Source organism: Mustela erminea, chromosome 16 (assembly GCF_009829155.1).
Source record: "Mustela erminea isolate mMusErm1 chromosome 16, mMusErm1.Pri, whole genome shotgun sequence".
Classification (NCBI taxonomy): Eukaryota; Metazoa; Chordata; class Mammalia; order Carnivora; family Mustelidae; genus Mustela; species Mustela erminea.
In genome coordinates, this window is record NC_045629.1 from 39,372,211 (window position 1) to 39,395,881 (window position 23,671).

General features: G+C 36.4%; 1 long non-coding RNA gene across 1 annotated transcript in view; it reads right to left on the reverse strand.

Annotated features, from left to right (window-relative positions):
- LOC116575340 overlaps nucleotides 1–8,524 on the reverse strand; it is a 65,875-nt gene extending 57,351 nt beyond the window's left edge. Inside the window, exon 1 of the long non-coding RNA XR_004279722.1 lies at nucleotides 8,474–8,524. This is a non-coding gene — a long non-coding RNA (uncharacterized LOC116575340). The remainder of the gene's footprint in view (nucleotides 1–8,473) is intronic.
- Nucleotides 8,525–23,671: the final 15,147 nt, after the last annotated feature.

Below are 23,671 nucleotides of genomic sequence, written 5' to 3' on the forward strand. Positions count from 1 at the left end.
GCTGAAAAAGGCAAGGAATTATAATCTCCCCTTCAGAGCCTTCAGAAGAAACCTGTCTTGTAATTCCTTGACGTTAGCCCAGGGAAACTGATTTCAGACTTTTGGCCTTCAGAACTGTGAGACAATAATTCTGCATCATCTTAAGTAACTACATTTCTAGTAATTTCTTATAAGAAAAATAAGAAATCAATACAAATATATTGAGTTAGTTTTGGCTGTGAATCAGCACACAAGAACAGCGTATTAGGGTTTTACGTCTGAAGGAACAGTATGCAGTGATCCTTGCATTCAAAGGAGCAGTGTACCAGCCACTGAATGATATAATTTTAAAATAATTAACTGCTTAGGACTTTGATGTTATTAGAAGATTACCTCTAGGAATAAATATTAACCCTCACTTCTCTGACAAACACATTTTAAAGTTATAATTAAGGCCTCCATATGTTGTAGTACATATTTTTTGTACATTGGCTCATTTAGTTCTTGCAATATCCCCTTGTGGTTGGTATCACTGTCCCCATTTTATGTATGAGAAAACTGTAGTTTAGAGGGATCAAGTAACTTGCCCAAGGAACACATATATAGCTGGAGACCAATTATTTTTATGGCAACTTGGCTTTGGAATCATGAAGATTTCTGCCGATCAAGCTGAGAGCAATAAGGAAAAATTGCTTCATCCTGCTTCCCGCCATATCATTGGTTGCCTGGGGACATCTCACACACTTTATCTCTATTGTAACCATACAGAACAAAATGAAATTGGACTTCTGCCTAGAGTTACAGAGTCTCACTCTAAAGTGTCAAAGATTACAGATTTCTCTATCAACATTAACTTGCCAGACATTTAATTAGATAGAGAGCCCTTACTCTGTTCCACAGATAAGCTTTAAAACAGGAATAAAACTACCAGCAAATGGATTCATTCTTTTTTACTTTACCAGGGACAGTCTGGGTTGGATGAAGTTTGAAATATTTTATCCTTTTCCTGGTCTCTCCCCCTTTTTATACATGTGTAAAGATGGGGTTAACTTGCCGCTGATCTGTGACAGCTCTATGGTTATCTCCAGGCACCCCTGCAACCATGGATCTGATAAGGATGGCCAAGATAGGGCTGAGATATACTAGTTGGTAATTTTTAAGGTGCTCTTTAAATTATGAAAGTCCCTTGGAAGCGTCCTGTACCAGCTTATACATTGCTTATTGAAAATTTACAGACCAATGGTATACGCTTAACTCATCTGATTGTACAACCGTGTTTGGGCTATGTGACCTGCAGTATATAAAAGATTCCTCAGTAAACTTAAACCATGGCTTCACAGAATTTGCTGGATTGTGATCCAGAGACCAGCTGTGTCCTATGCAACTGAAAAAAACACCCTAAAATCTACACCTGAATATCTCAAATATCCTTGATCTTTGCCTGTGCTATCTTTCTCCTTTTGCTGTTTTGAGTCCTTTCTCTTTATGAAAAGTTTGTGAAAGTATACTTTGTGGAGTCTTGTGAGTCCTTGCAACTATATGACCCTATGTAATTGCTGCAGTATATATTCTGGTCCACTATAACAGAGCCCAGAAAACCAATGGATCTTGTCACTTTTAAGAAAGTGAAGGTGAACAGTGTATTTCAAGTACGCCTAAGGTTTAAAACCTGTCACCCAGTTCTAGGACTTCAAAGGCACTTTCCTTTAATTTATTGGCTCTTTCTCAAACATGTAGTGTGTCCTGACTATGTGCAAACACATATCAACAATCCACAGGTACACTGACCTATCCCTTGTCTCTACAAATCTCTAAACAAAACTTACACAGTATTCGAAGTCCAGTGTCATTTGATTAACCTCAATAACATTTCAAACCTACCCCAGAAATAAATGGTAGACTATTTAACCTGATGAATTATATTCTATGCAAGGAAGTAGATCTATTACTTTTAGAAATTTCAAGCTCTTTCTTTTTGTATTTGGTGTCTAAACATTTTTTAATATGTATGATTGAGAAATGAGAGCCAAGCCTCCATTATTTCCTATGAATTATATTTTCTGAAAATTTGTTTCATTTCAACCAAATTAAAGAGTAGTAGCTAATCAGTAACATCTTAAAATGAGGACCAAATTTTGCTCATCCCCAAACAACCCAAACAACATATCTTATACCTTATATCTTACCCATCTTTAAAATGTGAATACTAGGGCACCTACGTGGCTGAGTTGGTTGAGCAACAGCCTTCGGCTCAGGTCATGATCCCGGAGTCCTGGGATCGAGTCCCGCATTGGGGTCCAAGCTCCAAGGGGAGTCTGCTTCTCCCTCTGACCTTCCCCCTTCTCAAGCTCTCTCTCACTGTCCCTCTCTCAAATAAATAAATACAAATCCTTAAAAAAATGGGAATACTACCAATATTTGGGGCACCGAGTAATAGCACATCCTGTCACCAAAGGATAATTTTGTTGACTTAGTGGCCTGTGGAAACAAACTATCAGAGTAGTGGATCCTGTAGGTTGTTCTCAGGATACAAGATACTTCTATTCACCAGGGGTTGGACATATATTAGTTATCTTCTCTCCTTCAAGCCATGTGGCTTCTTTACACATTCATTTTGGAACTCCAGGCTAGTGAGAGTAAACTGCATTTTTAGCACTTCAAATCATATTCTTTCTTTTGTTGTTGGGTCATTGAACATGCCTTTTTCCTCTACCTAGACTACTTGCCCTTTCTCTTTATCTCCCTTGTCATTCTTCTAAATTACTTAGCCAACATCTTCTTTCACTTTGGACCTCAGCATAGGAACATTTCCTCCAGAATGTCTTTTTGACTCCTCAGACCAGATGAAAGACCTCGGTCTTATAAACTCCAATATGTTCCTCCACTTCCCCTTTCAGAATATTATCACTTTCTTGCAATTAGCTGTTCAACCTTCTGACTTCACCATATAAAATCTAAGACTCATCAAGTTCACACTGTTGAAGATTAGTACCTAGGATAATTCTGGACAAATGGCCTTAAATGTGTTCATTTGTAATCTCTCCAAGGTTTCTTACCCTGTTCATGGAGATCATCTACGTTTATCAGTCCGAGGTTATTTTAGTAACAGTGCTATCAAAAATATGAAACTGTATCAGATTGCATACATGTGCATTTATATGCATAGGTGCTACTAGAAAGGTAATCTAAATAACTTTTTGCTTTGACAAGTGATAATGGGTGACCTCTTCCATGACTATAATGTTATGTCTGAATCTCCCATTCTACCCTCTAACCCCCACTTTTATCACTCATCATCCCCAAACCAGTGCTGACATACCTTCATCTTACTCTTCAACAAAACATTTCCCTTTTGTTCAGTGTCTATCCCTGCCAAAAAAAAAAAAAAAACAAGAAAGTTTTTGTATCATTTCCATGATTAAAAAAAAAACTAAATTATTTACATATTAGTAACTGTTTGCCACATATATTTGGACCAGTTTGATGGTTTTTTAGATTTAAAAAAAATAGATTTTCAAGGGAGTTCACTGTTAACATAAAACTATCATAAAACTACAAGGTCAAAATCTGACCCACGAAAATAATACTTTGTGATAATAACTACTTTAGGGTGTATTAGTAATAGTTAACTTTGATTGAGTGCTTCCTATGTGCCAGGTTCTATGCTAAATACTCCATAAAAATTTTCTCATTTAATCCCCATAAAAAAATCTATGAGATAAATACTTGCTCTCCTCATTTTAAAAATTAGAAAATTAAGACTCAAGAAGAATTAAGGAATTCATCTAAGACCACCCCATTAATAGAGAGCAGATCTGGGCCTCGAACCAATCTAAGTCTACAGACCATCTGATCACCATCTAATTACCATTAGTACTTCTCCAATATAAGAAAAATCAAAGTTTAAAACTGCTGCCTAACCAAATGACTTATCAGTTTTACAATGAGTCTTACCTCTGGTTGCTGGATATCTTATGAAAATATATAAATTTTAATTATTTTTACTGCATATGTCCCTGTAAGAAAATATTTCAACCACAAACAATTCATGACACAGGTTGGCAACTACTGGAACTACAGTTCTTGCTTCCATATGAATTTATTAATAGAAGCATGATGCCATTAAGTACTAACACTGAATCATCACTTGGTTCCTTTAAAAAAAAAAACTTGATAGAATTTTTAAGAGAGTACACATTTCTATTGCAGCAACATTTGCTTGCCTATGAATGTCTGAAAGTGTTTAATGAGTAATTTTAACCAACTCAAAATTTTCCACCTTTTTAACAGATGTAGTAAATAATAAGTGAAACCTATGCATCATGCCAAATCCTTTTTATGTTATAAAATAGAATCAGCAACTTCACATAGAAAAGGTGTAATATGGGAGTCCCATAAAGGATATATGAATCTTAATTGTGGGGGAGGAGATGGGTAAAATAAGTAAAGGGGATTAAAGAGTACACTTAATGATGATGAGCCACTGAGTTACTGTATAAAAGTACTGAATCACTATATTATACACCTGAAACCAATAGCACTTGTATGTTAACTATACTGGAATTAAAATTTTTAAAAACTTAATAAAAAAATAATGTAGGAATCTTAATTTTTCATGCACAAAACTCTACTGGAAGACCCTTCTGCTTGTCTTCCATGTTCTGCAGTCACGTGAGAAGAGCCTCAGGAAGAGGGGCTCTTCAAACTGCAAACCATATGCCTCCATGAGAAAGGCAGCATTTAGCTGCCTACCACACAGAAGCTCTCAGTGGCCGATAGATGTCAGCTAGGGAAGCAAAGGTGCCAATAGGGAGGGACCAAAACCATAGGTCATTAAGAAAAGGACATTTGTTCACACACACACACACACACACACACACACACACACACACATACGTACATTCACCTGGATATCACCTAATTATCCTTCAGGACTGAGCTCAGCTCTCTTACCACTGTCTAGGAAACTATCTTTCTTGACCCCAACCCACCTACTGGCCCCCTCACAGCTTCATCCTTAAACTCTATGACAGATGTCCTTCTCCAGCTCTCTCATAGGCCACCTCTAGCATAACACTCAGCAGCACCTACCACACTAAATTCTGTCCTTTTCTCTTACCTCCCATTAGACTATAAACTCTTTGTGAGCAGAGGCTATATCTTCATCTTTATAATCTCAAGTACCTAATAAAGTGCCTGGAACTTAGTAGATGCTTAAATATTTATGGAATGAATGAATAATGACTGTTAAAGCAAGTGTAGCTTAGGACATCTTTTATCCTGAAGGTTTATCATCATCTACATAAGCATCATGGCAATCTCCCTGCAATACATTCCAGGGTCCTTTCTCTTTTTATTCTCTCTGTAAGTAATCTTATCCATCACTCCTGTGGCTTCAGTTGTGACATTTATGACTCTGAATGTGTGTGAATTCCAAATCTATATTACTATTTTTCATCTGAATTCCAAATGGGCATTTTCAACTGTACTCAACATCGTCAGCTGGATTCTTATTCTAAAATCACTCATTACTTGGGGCGCTTGAGTGGTTAAGAGTCTGCTTGGGGGGGGGGGGTTGGGGAGAAGGGGGTGGGATTATGGACACTGGGGAAGGTATGTGCTTTGGTGAGTGCTGTGAAGTGTGTAAACCTGGTGATTCACAGACCTGTATCCCTGGGGATAAAAATATATGTTTATAAAAAATAAAAAATTTAAAAAAAAAAAAAAAAAAAGAGTCTGCCTTCGGCTCAGGTCCTGGGATTGAGCCCCGTATTGGGCTCCCTGTTCAGCGGGAAGACTGCTTCTCCCTCTCCTACTCCCCCTGCCTGCGTTCCCTCTCTCGCTGTCTCTCTCTCTCTGTCAAAAAAATAAATAAAATCTTTAAAAGTAAATAAATAAAATCACTCATTACCTTCCTCTCAAGTTTTCTCCCTCTCCTCCTCTAGTTGGCATCATCATACGTCTGTCACTTCATGTTAGAGACCTTTACCCCTTTCCCTCTGGCACCATCCTTATCTAGCCAGGCACCAATTCTTGTCAGTTTTACCTTTTAAATCTTTCTAATTTTCTTCATCTCAGCATAACTCAGTCAGTTCAGACCCTCAGTCTTTTACAGGAACTATTCTAAAAGCTTCTTAGATAATCCTCCTAACTTGAAACAAACAATCTTGTATTCCCTTTTCATCACAGGGACACACCCCTGTTTGAGTATATCAAGTATCATTCTAGCATTGTGGATACAATGGTGAGTAAGACAGTCAAAGTCCCTACTTCTGTGTTAGCTGAAGTAAAAACTAAGCTTTTTGGAATCATATACCAGGCACTTCCTGATATGAATTATGCATCTTCTACCCTTAGCTCCTTCCATTCTTCTGCTCACATCCTATGCTGCTCACTTTTAAGCATTTTATTCTTTCTCAAAATATTTTGCCTTGGGACATGCTGTTCCCTCTGCCTGGAATTTTGATTTATAACCAGTCCATGCTATTACCTGATCAATGTCTGCTCATTCTTCAAGACACAACTCAAATGTCATGTCTTCAGTGCAGCTTTTCTCATAGTCAATCATTCTTCCATGTGTTCATGGCACTCTGGACCTGCCTCTATTATAGCATTGGTCATACTGTACTATAATTGTGGATATGTACATATCTGTCTTAGCCTATTTGACAATGAGTTCTTCCAGAGAAGAGTTCATTATCCTTGTATCTAACCAGAATCTGGCACATTATCCTTGTATCTAACCAGAGTAGACCATAATACTTATATGTGGTATTGAATAAATAAACAAAAGAGTCAAGCAAGTATATATTCTATCCCTCTTAGTGCTAACTAAGAAAACGAAGATAAACATTCAGAACCAAGAAAGCATAAACACTGGGTCTCTTGATTCTTTACCTTGAAATTTCTGTCAATTTTTTCCTTAAGTGAATTTTAACAATTTAATGTTTTTAAAGTTTTAAAGGCTTATTTTAAGAAACAAAATCTTTGTTCCAAAACAATGAATTCTGGAACACTGAAAAAATATTATATTAAAATTTTTTTAAAGGGTGCCTGTGTGGCTCAGTGGGTTAAGCTTCTGCCTTCAGCTCTCCTCATGATCTCAGGGTCCTGGGATCGAGCCCCACATTGGGCTCTCTGCTCAGCTGGGAGCCTGATTCTCCCTCTCTCTCTCTCTCTGTCTGCCTCTCTGCCTACTTGTGATCTCTCCCTCTGTCAAATAAAGAAACAAAATCTTTAAAAATAAAATAAAAAAAGAAAGAAAGGAAGGAACTCTTAACTATAGAGAACAAACTGATAGCTACCAGAGAGGAGGTGGATGGAGGGATAGGTGACATAGGAGATGGGAATTAAGGAGTGCATTTGTTGTAATGAGCACGAGGTGTTGTATGGAAGTGCTAAATCACTATATTATATACCTGGAGCTAATATTACGCTATAAGTTAACTAACTGGAATTTAAATAAAGACTTTTAAAAAGTAAAATAAAAGGCCCTATTTTAACAACTGAATAAGTATATGGACATTTCTTCGGGGGGGGATTTTTTAATTTAAATTCAATTAAATAACATATAATGTATTATTTGTTTCAGGGGTTCAGGTCTGTGATTCATCAGTCTTGTGTAATACCCAGTGCTCGTTACAACACATTTTTTTGTATCATGCACCATAAAGCAGCAAATTGAAAATGGAAGACCAAAGGTATCTTTTAAAACGATAAAGGCCAATAGTATAGTGACATATGTTCTGGCCTTATGTAACCCTTCTTTTGCCCTAGAAAGCTGGAAGGAGCAGGACATGGCATTTTTCTTCTCTGAAACTCAGATTCATCATATGTAAACTGAGCAGAACAGACTCTGGCCTCTCCCAGTCTGATAATCAGTGACAGACACTATAATACACCATAGAACTGCCAGAAACACCACCAATGCATAAAAATGAATACAAAAGCTACAGACAAGAGGAACGCATTCTCAACTAAGGCCAACATAACTACACAGAAGCAAGAAGACCAGGGTAAGATCATTTGAATTATGCCAAGGGATTCTAGCTGAAATGCCAACAAATACATGCAATTATTCTAAGTGTGCACAGGAGAAAAGAGACAAAACGAGATTGTTGAAGCTTTAAAATGTCTTAAGAAATGTGAATCTCACAGGGCTCAATCAAATGACACAGAAAGGCAAAAGCATTTAATGACTTAGAGGCAAGGGTTTAAAAGGGCTTACTAATATCACAACGTCTCCCCATTCCTTCTGAATTTGGCAAAAGAGAAAAATCACAAAATGTTCCAGTTACATATAGTCTCTAAGACTTGCTTAAAGTACACTTCTGTTTTTAAGCCAAAGTCTGGGCTCTTTTTTCTTCACTAATGTCTATGAAGGTGAGTGGGGATAAGAATATCACAGGTAGAGTACAACTTATCAAATTAGATAGAATTACCAATCTAAAGAATTAGTTGCACATCTAAATATTTCTGGGCCAAATGTTCTAACCTGCAGAGGTCCATAATTTTGAGTTTCCCCTCTTCATTTCCTAAATGTTGTGCTCTGTGCCCTTGACAGCTGCTGTGTTTTGCCACTCTGTTGGTTTCTAAGCTGCTCTGCATGTGACGGGCTGTGATATGAGAAGAGGGGGAACAGATAAAAGATGAGGAGAGCACTAGAGCAGAGCGAAACAGCTGCCAGAGGAAAGATGTGTCACTGCAAGGTATGTAAAAGCACACTAGAGATGGAAAACTTTTGGAAGGGACTTCTGTGCAAATGAAGATTAGAAACATGCGGAAGGTCAACAAACAGGGGAATCAAGCACAAAACTGCAAATCCACTTTCACAAATTCTGTGTTCTGATCATCCTTTTAAAACGGTAATTTCATTCCACTTCCGTCAGAAGGGAATGATTACTTAAAAGTGTCAAAACCATGTTTTTTTAAAGACAGTCTACTGAATTTTAAAGGATTCTTTTTTTTTTCAGTTTTAGAGAAAAAAAATTGTAATATATTTAAAGTATACAATTAATGATGTGATATACTTTTATACACTGAAAGAATTCCACCATTGAGTTGACTGACACATTCATCACCTATTTTGTTTTGTCTTTTCGTTTGTTTTGTTTTCTTTGTTTGGGTTTTTATTTTTGTTTGAGTTGTATGAGTTCTATATGTTTACATATTAATCCATTATCGGATAGTTTGTGAGTATTCTCCCATTCTGTAGGATGCCTTTCCTTCTGTTGATTGTTTCCTTTGCAAAGCAGAAGATTTTTAGTTTGATGTAGTCCTAGTTATCAATTTTGCTTTTATTGCCTTTGCTTTTAGTGTCAAATCCAAAAAATGATTTCCAAGATCAATGTCAAGCAGCTTACCTAATCCTTATGATTTCTTCTAGGAGTTTTATGGTCTCAGGTCTCATGTTCAATCTTGGATCCATTTTGAGTTGATTGCTATGTATGGTGTAAGATTTTCATCCTTTTTTATGTGAATATCCACTTTTCCCAACATTTATTAAAGAGATTGTCCTTTCTTCATTGTATATTTTTGGCACGTCATAAAAACTTAATTGATTTTATGCCTGAGTTTATCAGTCCTCTGATTGGTTCCATTGATCTATATCTGTTTTATGCTAGTCCCATACTGTTTTGATTACTCTAACTTTGTGATATAATTTGAAACCAAAAAGTGTGATGTCTCCAACTTTGTTCATCTTTTTTCCATATTGCCTGATGGTCTTTTATGGTGCCATGAGAATTTTAGGACTGTTTTTTAATTTCTGTTGAAAATGCCATTGGAATTTGACAGAGACTACATTAAAACTACATCTTTTTGCATTGTCTATACATTAAAAAATTATTGTAACAATTGGTATTTTTAATAATTTTCTCTTTTAATCTTTATACCAGTGTTATAAATTATTTACCCACTATCGTTACAATAGTAGAGAATTGTGAATTTAGCTATGTTTACTTTTACCTATGAAGTTCATATTTTCATATATTTTCAATGTTCTTAATTAACATCCTTTCATTTAAGCTTGAGAAACTTTCCATAACATTTCTTGTAAGCTGGTCTACTTGTGATGAACTTCTTCAGAATTTTTTTCTCTGGAAAACTCTTTATCTCCTTTTAATTCTGTCAGATGGAGTATTCTCAGTTGGTAGTTTTTTCTCAGCACTTTGAATATATCATCCCATTCCTTTCTGGCCTGCAAAGTTTCTGCTGAAATACCCACTGATAGTCTTGTAAGGGATTCCTTTGTATGTAACAAGTTTTTCCTCTTACTGCTTTTTAAATTTTCCTCCTTGTCTTTGACAGTTAATTATAATGTGTTTCAGCGTGGGTCTCCTTAGATTCATTGTACTTGATAATCTTTAGGTTCCTTGGATCGGGATATCTTTTTCTTTCCCCAGGTTATGAAAATTTTCAGTCATCATTCAGCTTTGACTAAGCTTTCTGTCCCTTTTTCACTTTTTTCCCTTATGCAAATCCTATAATATGTATATCTTTCTGTTTGATGGTGTCTTCCCTTAAACCACATAAGCTATTTTCACACTTTTCCTTTTTTTCTCCTCTGATCCATAAATTTCATGCCCTATCTTCAAGTTAATTGATCTCTTCTTGCATGTGATCTAGTCTGCTACTGAACACCTCTATTGAAATTTTTAGTGCAATTACAGTATCCTTCAGTTCATATTTTTTCTTTTGTAACTTTAAAATAGGTTATATTTCATATCTTTTGGTTGAAATTATCAGTTTGCTCATACACTGCCTTCTTAACCTGGATGAGCACTTTTAGAATCATTAAACTGAACTATCTAATGGGTAAATCACTTATTTTGAATTCCTGAAGATCAATTTTTAGAGATTTATCTTGTTCTAGAGATTTGTCTTTTCATATTTCCCTGTTTCTTCGTTTTCCTTAACTCTCTGTGTTGCTTTCTGCACATTAAAGAAGCCTCTCTCTCAGTCTTGAAAGAGTGATACAGTGGTCTCCTGTAGGAAACGAACCTAGTCAGCCCCAGCTCTTGGTTCTCTTAAATCTCTGTGATTGTCTAAGCCACATCTTGGTTCTTACTGGTCCTCAGTGTATGGTGTACAGACATACATTAATATCTCAAAGGATATATAAATGTAAACTAGGATACTGATTAAAAACTAGACTCCCCAAGGCAATACCTGGAAAAGTATGTAGTTAAGCTTACTGGGAGACAGTAGCTGGAAGATGGGCATTTTTGCATGTACAGAGCCTGCGGGTATTTAACAAGGGTATATAACAGGGGGGTATATAAACGTTGAAAAAGTGTTTCTTTGTTTGCTACAATCCTGTGAGACTCATGAATGCAAACCTAGTTGGCTATGAGAGCCAGGTAATCTGAAGGCCTTTCCCTTCAGTGGCAACTGCAAAACAACACAAACCACCACCAACAACAACAAACAAACAAATAAACACAATAACAACAAAAACAAAAACTAGGGCACTAGACATGTGTACAACCTCCTTTCAGAGAGACGCTGGTACCCTGGTTTTCATTTTGTAATAAGGTAAAATGAGGAGGTGGGGGAAATAGCCACCAGCTCCCCTGGGTTCAGTCGAGGACCACAGCTAGATGTGAGTTAATTAGAAGACAAACCCTCAGTCAGCAGCCTGTAAAGTCAAACCCCTTCCAGGGAAAGATAGAGATGGGTACTTTTGCCTGATCCTACTGCACTGAGCCAGGGCGGGGGTGGGGAGATGGAGGAGGTCTTAGAGAGGGGGAGTAGAAGAGGCAAGTGTTCATGTAACCATTAAGGACTGCTTCTTTGCTACTGTCCTACCGGTCTTGTGAATTTAAGTCCCACTGGCTTTCAGAACTATGGGTTTGTGGGGCTTTGCCCTCAGGTAGGAGCCTTAAAAGTTGGAGTGCTAGATGAGTAGCTCAAATCTTTCACTCCTCCAGCATAAGCTGACACTATCCGGGTTCTCCATCTATTGTAGGTCACTGTGCTGAGGGTAAGGTTTATGGCAAGAGTGTGTATCAGTCTCCCATTCTGATGTGTATATTTTCTCTTTCACACAAGTGTAGGGGTCACTCAACTATTTCCTGAATTTCTCTCAGAGAGAATTGCTCCTTATATAGCTGCACAATTGGTGTGTCTTTAGAAGGAGGAAAGTTCATGAGACTTCTATGTCACTATTTGTCCCTTAGTAAAGGAAAAATTTAATGTCTTCAATAGAATATACAAAGTTTAATTAATAAAGTTAATCTAAGTCAAGAACCAAAATAGTTATAAGTAATGTGCTTTCATTGATTAAAAGGAATTTAAAAAGTATTTGGTCCCCTCTGCCTCCATTGAGTCTTTGTGTAGACAAAATTCTTAATCTTAAAAGGTAACAATAAAGAATAAAATGAAAATAGTTAATTGAGATATCAATGAAGTTATTCATACTAATATTTTCAGAGCAAATAAGAATAGTAATCTTTTAGCATTACAAGCAAAAATTTAAAAGAAGAGGATGGATACTTCCAGAAAACAAACTTATATAACAGAGTCCAAACAAGCATTCCGTTTGTTTTTAAAATATGAAATATTGATTATTTTCAAGGTCTTCGGAGACCACTTTACCCTAAACAAATATCAACTTCTTATATTTGAGATAATGTTTCAAACAATAGAAGATAATACACATATTTTCAATTATTATATATACTTATCTTGTTTACTATATATATATATATATATATATATAGTGGATATATATATCCCTACATATACTTAAACCCCACTTGGTTAGAATCTCATTTTCTAAGCACATCTAGTGTGTGGTATACCTATTGTCACCATGTCCATGGGGCCCCTGGAGGACCACCTTGTACTCTCTCTTAATTTCAGTCATTAGCCTGATATTTGATACAGTTTATAGGAACCCTCATTCTATTCTTTCTCTGCTAGTTCTCAACTAGAAATTAGGATTTTACCTGGAGTTCTCTCTCATTCATCTGGCATCCTGATGGCTGGATACTGCTCCTATGTCCATGGTGTTTGCCATGAATAAATCGTGAATAATCCTGCCAGACTTCACACCAGAAGTCACCCTGCCAAATCCTGCTGCACAAGGTCTCCCACTCAATGAGCTCCTTGGCTATACTGGCAGTTTGACAGATGTAGGTCTCTACTTGTTGTCTTGTATTCTTATAACCAACTCAGTTTCTGAGATTTATTCAATTTTAGTTCTATCCCCATCTTGACCACTGAAAACTTCCTCTTATCTAAGATTATCCCCAATGGGAGAGACATGCAATTTATTTAAAAATTAAATTTATGCTCTCCATGGCCCATGGCCCCCCGATACTTGTCTTTCTTCTGGATTCATTATGTCAACTCTCATCTTCTGGATTCATTATTTCAACTCTCTCCTCTGAAGAAAAAGGAGCTGGTTTATAAAAATTTCCACAAACATCCCTAGGTGAAGGTTGTGCGGAAAAGAAGAATTTGAATCCAGATCCAAATCTTCTTGAGACAACTGGACAGTAAATTAACTGGGACAATCTCAAGAAGCCACTCTAACCATTCAAGGAACCACTCTAGCCTCACATAAGTGGTCCACAGGTACAGCAGCTGGACTAGCTCAGCCCAGTGAGGTAATTTATTCATTCAGCTGGGCTTATCTGTGCCAATTAACCTCTCTCTTGAAACTACTGGTTGCTCCCAGTACTTCCTGATGTGAGATGCCAGGTCAACCTGTGTCCACACCTAACCTAACGCAACCAGCAGAGATTCACTTCCCCACCACTTCAAGGTTCAGATGAAGCACTCATCATGGGACATGCAATCTGACTTTTCCAGTGGCTGCTCACAGGGGTTGGCTAACAGAATCTATAAAGACAGAGTAGTTAATGCCCTGGAGGAAATACATAAACCAACGAGAAACAGGAGATGTCAAGGAGATTTAAGATAAATCCATTTCCCTTTTTCTCTTTCAACTCCAATGAACTTTTTTTTTTAAATTTTTTTAAAGATTATTTATTTATTTATTTATTTGATAATAGCAAATAAAATAGCAAGAGGGGGAAGCAGGCTCCCCACTGAGCAAAGAGCTCGATGTGCGGCTTGATCCTAGGACCCTGAGACCTGACCTGAGCTGAAGACAAGAGGGTCAACCCACTGAGCCACCCAGGCACCCCTTCAATGAACTTTTCTAGGAGTGATTCCAGATAACCTCTTTAGAAATGTCCTGTAACTAAACCACTACCTATGTAGTGTATAATGCTTCGAAAGCCTTTAGAATACTGTAGGGAAAGAGTTTTTTTAAATTGGCTTATCTCTATACCTGAGCTCTTAAGAATTTCTTACAGTTAAAACACTAGGATTTATCTGCAGGGCTACAGAGAGATAATCCTGCTTTGAATAATATGAAGCAAAAACAAACAAAATCAGCCAATTGATATTATACTTGATATTAAAATCTATTTTTCTCCATTTCTTTCCCTTTTTCTCTTGCTGCCCATACTATGCTTTTATTTTAAGGGCTCCTGTTTCCTGGCTTTAGTCAAAAACAATTTGACTCTAAATATTGAATTTAGAAACCTTTTTTCTTAGATTAAAAGCCATATACTTTTTTTAAAAAAAATCTGTTATTTGGGAAAATATATTGGAAACTATGCTGCTGAACTTCCATTTTCTCTGATGTTTTGGTCCAGTATTCTTTTATCATAAAACACAAAACCTAACAAAATGAACCAACATTTAAAAATTTCCTGATGTGTACATAAAGCCAATAAATTGTTTTGTTAATAACAAACAACATGAGATGTAATCAGCTCAGTAACACACTACCTTGTATTCACTCTCTTTCCTCCCCTGTGCCACTTTCCTTCATGAGGCTTCCTAAGCCTCCAGAGAAAGAAGAGACATATATGCAGTCTGGGGAGATATTATTACTTTAAGCTTATGACTATAAAATCTCTCTGGTAGGGATGACAGTACACTCTTTGCACTCACCACTCTGCCCCTCTTTACCATCTGCCTGTCTCTCCCTCTTTCTTTTTCTCTTCCTGTCTGCCTCACCTCCTACCTTGGTTCCATCTCCCTCTCTCTCTTTCTTTTTACCCCCTTTTTCTCCTACTCTCTTTGTTTCCCTTCTTCCTTCTTTCTCCTACCTTTCCCCCATGTCTTTTTTCTTTTTCTCTACCAACTCAAGAAAAAAAATCCTATTACCATAAGAGGTAACATGGGGAAACTTTACATTTAATCAATGCATGTGAATGACTGGGGTAAAGAGCTAAATAGAGAATAAGAGGAAATAAAAATATTTTCATTGACATCAATAAAGAAAACTTAAATTTAAATTCTGGGTGATTACCAGTGCAATTAATTTCAATATTCCCATTAGTCTCAAAAGTGTGGAGAGCATAACTTTGAGAAAAATTTTCCAAAAATTATTCTAAATTATGTGTGACATCTGTCCTAAATTTTGACATTTAATTTTAAGGCACAAAGTGTTCTTGTAAAGAAGATAAGAAAATAGACTATGACCTTCTTAATAAATGTACTATATATTTTTTAATTCTAGATTATTCTTTTCCCAGAGATTTAAACTCTCCCTTATCTCTTACCTCAGTATTCATTATGGGTTTAGAAATTCCATTGATTAATACAAAGAGTGAACTGGGCTTCACGCTTATAAGTGGACTGCTTGGTAAATTTATTCCCTTGGGTTTAAAATAACCACTAAGTAGAAAATTGTAGCAGCACTATCAATGGAACAGAAGAAGGCTGATAAATTAGGAATGGAAGAGAAGAATTAATTGGTATTGGACATGAAAGGGGAATTTTAGTTCATAAACATTTGTGCTATAATCTCCTCTAAACTTTAATTAAACTCTCTCAAGGTTTATAATCTTAAAATACATTTATTTTAAATTTATCCACTTGCCAGAAAGATTTATTCAAGCTGTCAGTTTTCTACTTCAAAGCATTTCATTTTGAAGAGACTGATTCCAATCATCACCCCTCTGATGAGGTAAAGTCTTTTAAAGCTGACTCCAGAAACTTCTGCTACAAAAAAAAAAAAAAAGAGAGAGAGACTCCTCCACTACAGGTCTGAGTATAAATTGATACAACCATTTGTATATTAAACATTGGTTGGGAAAGCTGAATGTGCACATGCTCTTTAATCCAATAATTCCACTCCTAAAAGGCACAGGAAAACCCTTGTCCATGTACAACTGGTGACATTAACAGGAAAGTTTGCAGCATCATTACTCATGGTAACAAAACAAAAACAAAAAAACCAGAAAACTCAAAATCCATGAAGAATAGAATAATACATAAATTGGAATATATTCGGGGTGCCTGGATGGCTCAGTCATTGAGTGTCTGCCTTCTGTTCAGGTCATGATCCCAGGGTCCTGGGATTGAGCCCCGAGTCAGGTTCCCTGCTCAGTGGGAAGCCTGCTTCTCCCTCTCCAATTCCCCCTGCTTGTGTTCCCTCTCTTACTGTGTCTCTCTCTGTCAAGTGAATAAATGAGGGTTTTTAAAAAAAATCTATACGGGCTCCCGGGTGGCTCAGTGGGTTAAAGCCTCTGTCTTCGGCTCAGGTCATGATCCCAGGGTTCTGGGATCAAGCCCCACATCGGGCTCTCTGCTCCACAGGGAGCCTGCTTCCTCCTCTCTCTCTCTGCCTGCCTCTCTGCCTACTTGTGATCTCTGTCTGTCAAATAAATAAATAAAATCTTTTTAAAAATCTATAAATTGGAATATATTCAAATAAAGAATACTATATATATGTGTGTGTGTGTGTATACATATATATCAGTGAAAATAACTATAGTCACACATCAATATTTAAGCTTATTAAAAATTATACAATTGAGTGAGAAAAGAGGCTCATGTTTATAAAATTCAAAAAGAGGCAACAGAAATAAATCTACCTGGTTAAAGAGTAAAGAACTATAAAGTCATGATTAACAAAAAAATTGGGGAGAGAGATATACTCTAAAAAAGGAAGGAAAGGAAAATTATCAGAGAGAGGCATTGAGAGGACTTCTAAGGCACTAGGCAAATACCATTCTTAACCTGGTGGTAGATATGTGGATATTTATTTTATTATCAATACCAAACTGTGACTCTGTGGATTCACATAGATTTGCATGTATATTCTGGAATAAAATATTTAATTAAAGTAAAAAGTATTGTTAACGAAATAATGATAGAAGGATTTCTAGTTCACACCCCTCCCAGAACCATCAAAAGATTTTACTTATTTATTTGAGAGAGAGAAACAGTGAGTGAGCAGGGGTCGGGGCAGTAAAAGAGAAGGAGAGAATCTCCAGCATACTCTGTGCTCAGCAAGGAGCCAAGGCAGGGCTTGATCTCACAACCCTGAGATCATGACCTGAGTTGAAATCAACAGTCAGACATTTAACCAACTGAGCCACCCAGGCATCCCCCAGAACCATCAATTTGAACAACTATCCATGAAGGAAAATACTTTCACAAGAGGTAGTTTCCAGGTGACAGATAACAGCACCTGGGTGAAGCACAGAAATAAAAAAAGATACATTGAGGAGGTAAGGAAAAATAGATTCATATTACCCCATCACTTTTTCCCCAACCTTAGGTGGCCCAGTGCAGAGAGACTCTCTACCCATGGGAGAAGGACCCACCCAAACTATTATGGTCCTAGATGACCCCTGGAAGGCTCCCATGAACCAGACACCCAACCCACACCAGGAAATCCTATGACCTTAGGCCCCCAGAGGCTTCCACAAATTCAAGGTCCAGGCACATTCCACTCAGTTTTGTTTACAAATATTACCGGACTTTTCAGTTTCATCCCATATCAGGACTTTGTTTTTGACATATGTCCTTCTCAAAGTAGTATAAGTTCTTGTAATTAATGTCTATAACTCTTCCAGGCACATTCCAGAGTGGGTCAGATCCCACGGAGCCAAATGTACTTGTGCCTCCAGGCTCCTAATTAGCCCTTGCAATCCCAGGCTCCAGGCATGTACTTGAGATTCCAAGCTTCCAACTGGGCTCAGCTCCAGGCCAACTACCATAGATTCACACTTTCTGACCACCCCAATACCAGACCAGCCCCTATAGACCTAAACTCCAGATCATTTCCTGTGGATACAAGCCTCCAGCCTGCCTTAGCATGAGGGCAGGCCATGTGGTCCAGCCTGAAGGCCTGCTCTCACTGACTCAGGATCCAGGCCCATCCAAGCACCAGACTGGCCCTTAGAGATTCAATCTCCATGTGAGACCCCAGGTTATAAGCCCATACCCATGACCCCAAGCTACAGGCTTACTCTAGTCCCCATGGCCTCTGGTCCAGCTCCTCTAAAACCAGGCTCTCAGCTTCTCCCAGTACTAGATTGGCCACTATAAACCCAGATGCCAAGCCCATACCAGCAGTCCCCATCATTTGCCTGACACCTGTGAATAAGGATCTAGGTCCACCCATGCAGACCCGGGTCCCAGGTGGCTACCACAGAGTCAAGAGCCAGGCCCATGCTAATGAACGAAGGTTCTAGGTACATCCCTATGGACCCAGGCACCAGGCTGATCCCCATGTACCAAGCACCAAGCCTGCTCACTTGCTAGCCCATTCACCAGACCTACCCACCCAAAAATTCCAGTAATAAGTCCACCCACAGATACTACCAGAGGGCCTATCCAGGATCTCTGGGTGGGCTGACTAGTGAGGGGTTTTGCCTAGGAAAGCCAGTTTTTAAATGGCTAGAAGAGATACCTATTTCTTTAAATGTGTACACACAAACAATGGTACAAGATCATGAATAACCAAAGAAACACGATACCACTGAAGGAAACTAATAAAATTCCAATGACTTACCCTAAGAAAATAAAGGTCTATGAATTATCTAAAAAAGAATTAAGAACAACCCTTTTAAAGAAATGTAGTAAACTAAAAGAGAACAAATAGATGACTTATTAAAATGAGGGAAACAATACATGAACAAAATGAGAAGCTTGACCAAAAAAAAAAAAAAAAAACCTGTTAAAAATTTAAAACAAAAACAGAATTGAAGAAAGCAATGACTGAAGTGAACAATTCAATAGAGAGTTTCGATATCAGACTTGACTAAGCAAAGAAAGAGTGAACTGTAAGACAAGTCATTTGAAGTATCCAGTCAGAGGAACATAAAGGTAAAAGAATGAAAAAGTGTGAAGAATTACTGCAAGAATTATTGAATACCATTAAGAGAAATAACCTATGTATTATCAGAGTCCAAGAAGAGAGAAAGGAGCAGACCTAAATATATTAAGCAAATGCTAACAGATTTAAAGAGAGATTAGATAAAAATCACATAATAATAGGGGACTTCAATACTCCATTTTTAACAATGGGTTGATTAGACAGAAAATCAATAAGGACACAATGGACTTCAAATATACTTATTATGAAGTGAACCTAACAAACATATACAACATTCCATTCAACTACAACAGAATATACATTCTTCACAAATGCAACATGAAACATTCTCCAGGATAGATCATGTGTTTGGGCACAAAACAAACCTCGGCAAATGTAAAAAGGCAGAAATCATACAAAGTAGATTTTCCAACCAAAATGGTATAAAATAGAAATCAAAGCTGACAAATTCACAACTGAGTGGAAATTAAACAATATGCTCCTGAATAAACAATGAATCTACTTGAGACAAATGAAATGGCAACAGATCACACCAAAATTTATAGGCTGCTGTAAAAGCAGTTCTGAGAGCAAAGTTAGTAGTGATAAATGTCTACACTAAGAAATAAAACAGAGCACAAGAACCTAACTTTGCACCTCAAGAAACTAGAAAAAGAAGAAACTGAGCCCAAAACTAGCATAAGGAAGGAAATATCAAAAATCAGAGAAGATATAAGCAAGAGAGACCAGAAAACCAATAAAGAAAAATCAACTAATTTTTTATTGTGTGCTAATTTTTTGAAGATAACAAAATTAATGAACTTTTAGCTCTACTAAGTAAAACAGATAAGTAATCAAGTAAAACCAGAAATGAAAGAAGAGATACTACAAATGACATCACAGAAATACAAAGAATCATAAAAGACCACATAAACAATTATACACCACAAATTTGATAACCTAGAAGAAGTAGATGAGTTCCTAGAAATAAACAACTTACCAAGACTGAATCATGAAGAAAAAAAATTGAACAAATTATGAGTAAATGTATTCAATTAGTAACCAAAACCTCCAACAAAGGAAAAGCATGGGACCAAATGGTTTCAAGAAAAAACTCTAGCCAACATTTAAAGAATTAATACCAGTCCTTCTCAAACTCTTCCAAAAAAAACTGAAGAAGAGGGAACACCGAAACTCATTTTATGAGGCCGGCATTTCCCTTATAATACAGCCAGAAAGCAAACTATAGGGCAATATTCCTGATGAATATGGATATAAAATTCTCAATAAAAGACTCACAGGGGAAGGGAGGGAAAACTTGAATGGAAGAAATCAGAGAGAGAGACAAACCACAAGAGACTGGACTCTGGGAAACAAACTAGAGTTACAGAAGGCGTGGGTGGGGGATGGAATAATCAGGCAGTGGGTTTTAAGGAGGGTGTGTGTTGGGATGAGCACTGGGTTTTGTACACAACTACTGAATCAGTGAACACTACAACAAAAACTTATGATGGGGGCGCCTGGGTGGCTCAGTGGGTTAAAGCCTCTGCCTTCGGCTTGGGTCCTGATCCCAGAGTCCTGGGATCGAGCCCCACATCGGGCTCTCTGCTCCTCTCTCTCTCTGCCTGCCTCTCTGCCTACCTGTGATCTCTGTCAGTTAAATAAATAAAATCTTTAAAAAAAAAAAAAGAGAGAAAAAAACTTATGCTGGCTAACTGAACACAATTTTTTTTAAAAGAGGTTAAAATAAATAAAAGACTTGAAACCAAATTCAGCATCACATTAAAAAGGATCATACACCATGACCAAATGGGATTTATCTCTGATATGCAAAGATGGCATAACATACACAAATCAATCAATATGATATAGCACATTAATAGAATGAAGTATAACAATTATATGACAATAGATGCAGAAAAAGCATCTGACAAAATTCGGCATCCTTTCATGACAAAAACTTTCAAGAAATTGGGTACAGAAGGAATGTACTTCAATATAATAAAGAAAATATATGACAAACTCACAGCTAACATTATACTCAATGTTGAAAACTAAAAGCTTTCCCAAGGTCTGAAAAAAGAAGAGAGGATTCACTCACCACTTTTATTCAATATAGTAGGGGAAGTCTTAGCCATAAAACTAGGCAAGAAAAAGAAATAAAAGTGATCTAAATCAGAAAGAAGTAAAATTCTCTGTTTGCAGAGAATGTGATCTTACATGTAGAAAATCCTAAACATTCCTCCAAAAAACTGTTAGAACTAATAAACAAATTCAGCAAAATTGCAAATACAAGATCAATATAGAAAAATAAGTTGTTTCTGTAAAGTAACAATGAATTATCTAAAAAGAAATTAAAGAAAACAACCCCATTTACAATAGCATCAAATAATAAAATACCTAGAAATAAATTTAACAAAGGAGGCGAAAAAACTGTACACTGAAAATTATAAGACATTGATAAAAGAAATGGAAGAAAACATAAAAAAGTAGAAAGATAACTCATGTCCATAAATCAGAAGAATTAATATGATTATTATTTTCATACTATCCAAAGCCATCTATAAATCTAGTGCAATACCTAACAAAATTCCAATGGCATTTTTCACAGAAATAGAAAAAACAATCCTAATGTTTGTATGACACCACAGAAGACTTCAAAGTCTTTGTATGAATGTTTGTATGAAACCACAAAGTCTTCAAAGCAATCCCAAGAAAGAACCAAACTAGAGGCACCACAACTCCTGGTTTCAAACTTTATTACAAAGCTGTAGTAATCAAAACAGTATGGTACTGGCATAACAATACATAAACCAATGGAACAAAATTGAGAGTCCAAAAATAAACCCATGCACATATGGTCAATTAATATTTGACAAATGAGCCAAAAATACTCCATGAGGAAAGGATTGGCTCTTCAATAAACAGTGTTGGGAAAACTGTATACCTACATATAAAAGAATGAAACTGGAGCCCTACCTTGCACACACAAAAATTACACTCAAAACAGACTAAAGACTCAAATCTAAAATCCAAAATTATAAAACTACTAGAAGAAAAGTATGGAAAAAGCTCCTTATTAATGATTGGTCCTGCCAAGGATTTTTTGGTTATGACAGCAAAAGCAAATAAAGCACATAAAATCAGAAATAAACAAATGGTCCTACAACAAACTGAAAAGCTTCTACACAGTAAAAAAAATAAATAAATAAAAATAAAAATAAAAAGAACCTATGGAATGGGAGAAAATACCTGCAAACTATCTGATAAGGAGTTAATATTCAAAATGCATAAGGAACTCACACAAGTCAGTAGGAAGGAACAAAAACAAATTAATAAAAAAATGAGTAGGAGGGTCACCAGGGTGGCTCAGTCAGTTAAGCATTTGACTTTTTATCTCAGTTCAGACTTTGATCTTATTGGACTCCATGCTGGGCATAGAGCCTACTTAAAAAAAAAAAAAAAATGGGCAGAGTATTTAAATAGATATCTTTTTTTTTTCTAATAAGACATATAAATGGCTAGCAAGTACATGAAAAGATGCTCAACATCATTAATCATCAAGGAGATGAAATAAAAATCACAAGATTTCACCTCACACCTATTAAAATGACTACTATCAGAAAGTCAAGAAATAACAAGTATTGGTGAGGATATGGAGAAAATGGAAACCTTGAACCCTTTTGTCTGGCATAGAAATTGGTGAAGCCATTATGGCAAACAATGTGGAAGTTCCTCAAAAAATTAAAAATAGAGACAACAATACTGTACTATATTCATATAACATAATAAATACTGCTATAATGACAATCATGCTACAATATATAAATGGGTTAAAATAACACAACGCCTCTTAAACCCACACAATGTTTTGTGTCAAATATAGTCAATAAAAAAAAATAGAGTTTCCATATGATTCAACAATCCTACTTTTGGGTATTTATCCAAAAGAAATGAAAACCTACCTTAAAGAGAGATTCACATTCTCTTGTTCATTGCAGCATTATTCACAATAGCCAAAACATGGACATAACCTAATTATCCATCAATGGATTAATGAATAAGGAAGCTGTGAAATATCTATAAATGGGACATTATTCAACCATAAAAAAGAAAGAAATTCTGCCTTTCCAACTACATAAACATTGAAGACATTATACTAAGTGAAATAAGTAAGACAGAGAAAGATAAATACTATATAATATCACTTTTATGTAGAATCTAAAAAACTGGACTTAGAAATCAAGAGTAGAATGGTTGTTGTCAGGGATTGGTGGGTAGAGCAAAGGAGGACATGTTAGTCAATGGGTAAAAATTTCCAGCTATAATATGAATAAGTTCCAGAAATCTAATATGTTGCATGATGACTATAGTTAAAAATATTGTGTTATATTCTTAAAAGTTGTTGAGAGTAGGTTTTAAATGTTATCTCCACCCAAAAAAATGAAAGGGAATGGTGGTGTTACCTTACTGTGGTAGTCATTTTGCAATATACACATATTCAATATCATGTTGACATCTTAAGTACACATGTTATATGACAATAATATTTAAATA